Consider the following 6,406-nt stretch of genomic DNA (forward strand, 5'->3'; position numbering starts at 1 on the left):
GTGTCTTGTGCTAGTCATTCAGTTTCTATTTAAACACATCAGCCGCTTAATTAGCCATACACCTGGTTAATTGCTTGTTAAATATCTAATTAGCCAATTACATGGCTGTGACTTTAAACGTGGCATGGTTTTTGGTGCCAGACGGATTGGTCTGAGTATTTCAGAAACTGCTGATCTGCAGGAATTTTCCCATGCAACCATCTCTATGGTTTACAGAGAACGATCTGAAAAAGGAAAACTATCCAGTGAGCGGCAGGGCTCTGTTAAAAACCTTCAAGGAGATGGTCTACACCAGCAGACCACAATTGGTGCTTCAACGTGAAGGCAGGAGGAAGGCAACAGTAACAGTAACCATTCAAGCCAGAACGGGAAACTGAGACTGTAACTTGCACAGGCTCACCAAAGTTGGACAATAGAAGAGCAGAAAAAATCTGCCTGGTCTGATCAGTCGCAATTTCTGTTGCAACATTCACATGTTAGAGTCAGAATCTGATGTAAACAACTCTGCCTTGTAGCAATAGTTTTTGGCGTAAGTGTGTTGGGGATATTTTCTCGCCACACCTCGGACTCTTTAGTACAAACTGATCATTTTCTAAACACCACAGCCTGCTGAGTATTACTGCTGAACATGTCCATCCTTTCATGACCACAGTGTACCCATCCTCTGATGGCTGCTTCCAGCAGAATAACACGAAGCTCAAATCATCTCAAACTGGTTTCTTGAATATGACAATGGCCTCCATAGATCTCAAATGGACTCCATAATCACCAGGTCTCAATATTTCTTCATATTTCTGACATCTTTCCTTCCACTTATCCAGTTTAGGGTTGCAGCAGGGCTGGAGCCACATGCATGTCTTTGGACTGTAGTAGCACGCACACGCAGGAAAGCACAAACTCCACAGCGTTTTCAGCCAATCAGTGGATTTGACCTTCTTGCTGTGCTATCAACCCTTGTGTAGCTGTGTTTTACTGTATGTCTATATTGGTTGAGCAGCATAAAGATGCAGTTGTACAGTTCTCTCCCATAGTTCTCATTCTGAAATTAAAGTTTGATAGATCCTAAATCTTTATTTCTTGTCACATTTTGATGTATAATGTAGCCTAATGATTTGGCTTAAAATAACCTACAGGTTCGACCGTTCATCATAACACTTAAATGCTTCCTCGACCGTAGCCAACAGTTTGATGTAATGCACGATCCAAACTACCATCAGCAGCTGCAGTGAGCGTCTCCTTTCCAAAGTTATCCCTTATTTGGATAGCGGTGTGCACTTTAATCAACAGCAGCCAGATGTGTTTGTTTTGAAAAGCCTGTCTTACATCAGCTCAGCATAATCCCTAAAAGGACATGTTGGAAAATGGACAACATCCATGTGAAGGTTCCCCACTGATTACTACAGAGGATTCATAGGACATTTTCTTCATCTTTTACCTTTTCTTACAACATAAATTAGGCCAAAAAAAAAAAGAAAATCACTGATGAAAGATTCAAGCAGAGCAGGAGAGAGAAAGGGATACAACTCGCTTCTGAAAATTCAAGCTCAAAGCAGGCTGATGGGCTCATAATAATAAGCCCAGGTATGTGACACAGGAGTTTTGAGAGCTCTTCCATTTGAGAATGACAAAAAAATTCAGCTTCTTATCCTGTTATCAAGACTAATAAAAGCATTTTACTGCTCGTTTCCTGTACAAACAATTTCTCACAATGACCCTTGGCACTTCTTTGGTCAAAGAGTGGAGGATAATGCACCAAGACAAGAGTCTTCAATGGCAGATGGACAGACAGAAAAAATCTTTCTGTATTTTGTAGAATTTAATAAGCAGATGGTCGTCCAGTCTGGGATGCTCTATAGCCTGGAGATTGAGCAATAAATTGGAGGAAAAAATCAGAGTAAAATGGAATAGAGGAAGAGAACGATTCTCTGCTGGCTGCCCTGTCATCACTCACAGAGCTGATGACATTGAAAACACAAGAGTAAAGTGCATGATGTATGAGGCACCTGAGGAAAAGACAAAGCACGAGTCAAACTGTATACTTTTGGGAAATGCAGCATATCCAGATGGCTTGGGTTTAGGGCCGCCTCATGTTCCTGCAGTACGGGACAGTCAACCCCCCAGGTATGTAATGACAGGCCGGGACAGGATCAAACCCTCAAGATGGAGGAGGTTGTTCCAAGGTCACAGACTGTGGAGAACAGAGGAGGTGTGGGGGGGGGGAGAGAAGGACAAAGTGTAAAAAACACTCAGGAATCTTTAAAAATTCAGGTGTTGGAGAATTTAATGAAATCAAAAGCTGACCTTCTTCCACCCTTCGTTTAAAAAGATTAAAAAAATCATCTGAAACGTCCACGTGAGGTTTAAACTTGTACTCCGTGACAGATTGGAAGTATCGACCTTATGTTTATGTTTGGCGGTGGAGGCATCTCGTGGATCATCATGATCGAGTGAATCGTGTCTCCTGATATGGCAGAACAACATCGCTGAAAAAGAAGTAGGAGATCCTCAAAATGATGATTATACTGAACACTGTATCCCAACTTCTGTGCAGATTAGATATGGAGACAGTGTCAGTGCATCAGTTTGGTAAGACTCTACCATGTAATCCAGATTGTGGTTACTCTTTGGGTGGCTGATCGAAATAAAAAAAGCAGGAAATGGTTTAGTACACTTAAATTCTATGTGATAACTCTGGGAATTTTTAATATTAACACATTCTTTAAACAGTTTGCAGTGCAAACAATCTATTAATCAACAAAATCATCACATCAGATTTTCAGTGCAAAACTAGTTGCTGCTGCTTATTTTGACTGTTTTGAACATTGCTGCTCAAAAGTCTTGAACCACTGCTTTTTCATATTTTCCAAGGAGCCAGACTATGGATTAGTTTGTTAAAGTGGTCTTGAGCAAAGGTTTGCTAGGTTTTCTGCAGTTTTTCTTTGGACACTGGCTGGTTTTCGACTCATTTTCAGTTCAGCTCTTTTGTGTTCCTTCCTTTGTTAATATCACTGATCTGTGAATCTTTTAAGCATAAAGAGGTGTCAAACTTATAGGATGAAACGGTGTCTGTAGCACCTTAGCAAATAAACTATTTTAAATTGCATGCTTAGGCACTTTGTCACAAAATCATAGGGTTTGTTTCCATTTCTTTAGTAAAATTTATGAAAAATACCAACGATCAAAGAGTTTGACGGGCATAAAATTATATTTTTGCACCAACGAGGCGATCTCCCCCTGCAGCTAAGACCTGACACGACCTGAGAGTTGCATCTGAACTCAAAGTTGACTCAGCCACTGTTCAGTGAAACTGGGGAAATGTATAAACGGCTACTTTATGGAGTCACTCTATTATTCACATATATTTCCGTATTCACCTGTAACCTCAACAGTGCTTAGTTAGTAAAGAATAGGCCTAAAGTGGACAGATGGTGTAGAGGCCAAGTGCCACTCAGCTCAGCACGAGCAGGAAGAAATGACCCGAAAGACTGAAGCTCAAAGTCCTGATCTCATGGACTCATCTGGAGTATAGACTATGTGCACGTTAGCATATGCTACTTCCGGTGCGGAAACTCCTGTGGGGAGCTTTGTTTCCGGTGTCCTATTCGCGCCCTGTTTACGGTCCAAAACAAGTTAAGCAAATGAATGAATCAAGCGGCGATTTACATTTCTATAGACGCAGGACACAATGTGACGTAAAAAGAAATAAGCATGCAAACTTGCACTAAAAAATCTGCGAAACAGCGAGGTGAAAGGTGAACCGCATTATAGTGAGGGACCACTGTAATTTTGAAGGTAAGTCACAACATGCCCTTCGTAAATACTAATGTATAGAAACCGTTACCAGCAATCATTCATTTTTTGTGTGGCTTTTTTCACGGTTTGTTAACATGCTGTGTAGGTGTGTACTTGACTAGCTGATATCGACATAACGGGGAAACATCTGGTTTGACTATTCTTCACCTGTAGTTTGAATGCTGAACATTTGCCTGTTTAAATCATAAGACCAGTCACTATACAGAGATGTGCTCCTGAATGTGGACGATGTGTCTTCTGCTGCAGTGATGCAGTTCTGCTTGTGTTGAGTGATGTAAACAACTGATCGATCTAAACTCTTTAAACGTCAAAATTGATCATTAGATTTTTTATGACACAACAGTGGTGAGTGTTCCCACCTTCTGCTCTTTGTAACTTAACGCGATCTTTCCTTTTTTTGAGTTTTGGACATGATTTTGGAGGATATCTTCGCAGTAGCGATTGACCGCAAAGTAAAGCTACCGGAAATGTACAACCCTACATCCGGTCTCAAACCAGGAAGTTAGCATTTTCTCGTGCACAGGGTCAATTACAGCAGCCTGGAGGTCAGAACCAAACAGAGTGCAGGTCACTCAGTAAATCTTGAAAACACTCTGATGGATGCTTTATGCACTGATCTCTATATGAGACGGGATGCTGCAGTCTGTTTCGTAATAGAAAGGCTTATTTTTATCAGTCTCCTTCGGGATAAACATTGCCCTGGCTTCACCAACTGTTCCCCTGTGGAGTTCATGTTTTTCTTTGCTCTCACTGACATTTCTCCATCTGAAGATCGAGTCCACAGATGGCCAAATAGCTCTTTTTTGCATCATGTCCTTCTCACTCAGATTTATTTTGGAATCATGAGCCCAGCGAAGGAGGCAGGTTCTTTTTGTTGGTGACGCTCTAGCCAGTTTTTTTTTCCTTCATATGGTGTTTTGAGCGTGCATGCCTGCAAGCTACACATCGCGCGAGTGTGCACTCATGTGGGTGTGTGCTGTCTATCATGATGGAGAATGCAGTATAGCAAGTGTCATGTTAGTAGAACGAGGACATTAGTTACAGTGGAGCCAGACGATAAACAGATACTTCATGAAAGGGACGATAACAGAAGAAAGTGAAGTATTCAGCAAACACACAATTTCGATGCACAAGAGCTGGAGAATGTCAAGCGGAAAGTTGTTTTCCACAGACAAAACTTTTTGACATTGGCTTTAAAATGTGTGACTCAGATTGTTCAGATTTTTTTTCCACACATCCCAAAAGACATGAATTAAGGCAGCAGCAGCAGCTTTCAACAGAATAAAAGGCAAACGTAGAACTCACAGTCAAAAGAAAAGAACTAAATGCTCAGCTTAAAGCAATGAATAATCAGTAACAATGAGTTTTAAGGAAGATGGCACATCATATCAGTGCTAAGAAGAAGTCAGTTGTTCGTTATTGAAAACTCGCTGACTTACTGGTTGTTTCATATCTAGATAATTGGCTCTATTCTCACGGTTCTGGGTCATTTTGACCCAGCATTTTGAGTTCCTATGTTTTGGATTGTATTCTGATTCTTGTGCTTTGTTGATTATTATTATAATTCTATGTTTCTGTTTCTTCTTGTTAAGGGATTAGTTCTTAGGTTTGGTGTCTCATGTTTAGTGTAGGTTTAGTTCTGTGTCTACTCTGCGTCTTTGTGTAGTTGTTTCTTGTTTCCTGTTTTCTGTTTTATTGTGAAGGTCCGTGTCTTATGTGAGTGTATTCAGTTTTGCTTCCCTTGTCTCGTCTCATCAATTACTTCCAGCTGTGTTCCCCACCTGTGTGTAATCTCCCTCTGTCATCCTGTGTTTCCCCCTGCATCTGTCTACGTCTACCTGCATCTCCGTTTGTGTCTCTAGGTTTCAGGTGTGTTTTATTCTTAGTTTTCCCAGTTAGGTTTTTTCAGTTCTGTTCTCGCCATCCCTTGCCTTTTGTTGTACGTCATCCTCCTCAATAAAAGTCCACTCACATCACTAGTGCCTGCGTCTTGGGTCCTTTAATAAATTACACACGGCTCGCCCCGCTGGCCGTGACATCTATTTTTTAAGTCAGTACTATAAGAGATTTCTTACTGGCTTTTACTGACTGTCTAAATCAATACAGTTATAGTTATGGTACAGATTTTTGACGCCTGTCAAAGTGGAAAATTGCAGGTCACCAAAAGATATACAGATTCTTGTGTGATATGAAGAAAATTATCCCCACAAAGAGGAAACAATACAGTAAATAATGGGATCAAAATTGGTGAAATTGATGGAAAGTGATTGTCAGAGACCTTTGTTCATGTTTCCAGTATTTCCTGTCATGTTGATGGATGCACTTCACTGAAACCCAAATGACTACTAAACAAAACGGCAACTAAATAACAGCTTATACAAGGACAGGACAATACATGAGAATAAAAAGACTTTTACATAAACGTCAACTTCCTTTTACTCACATACAGTAGGCAGAGCGTTGAGAAGGTCACACCGCAGTAAAATATAAATCTAACGACACCGCTTTTGACAAGCCATGCCACTTTTTTCCTTCATTACTTTTCAGGACTATTAAAAACACATTTCTGAAGAAGAAAATGTGATTTAAGCTC

This window comes from Perissodus microlepis, chromosome 7 (genome assembly GCF_051167445.1).
Source record: "Perissodus microlepis isolate ML-2025 ecotype Zambia chromosome 7, ASM5116744v1, whole genome shotgun sequence".
NCBI lineage: Eukaryota > Metazoa > Chordata > Actinopteri > Cichliformes > Cichlidae > Perissodus > Perissodus microlepis.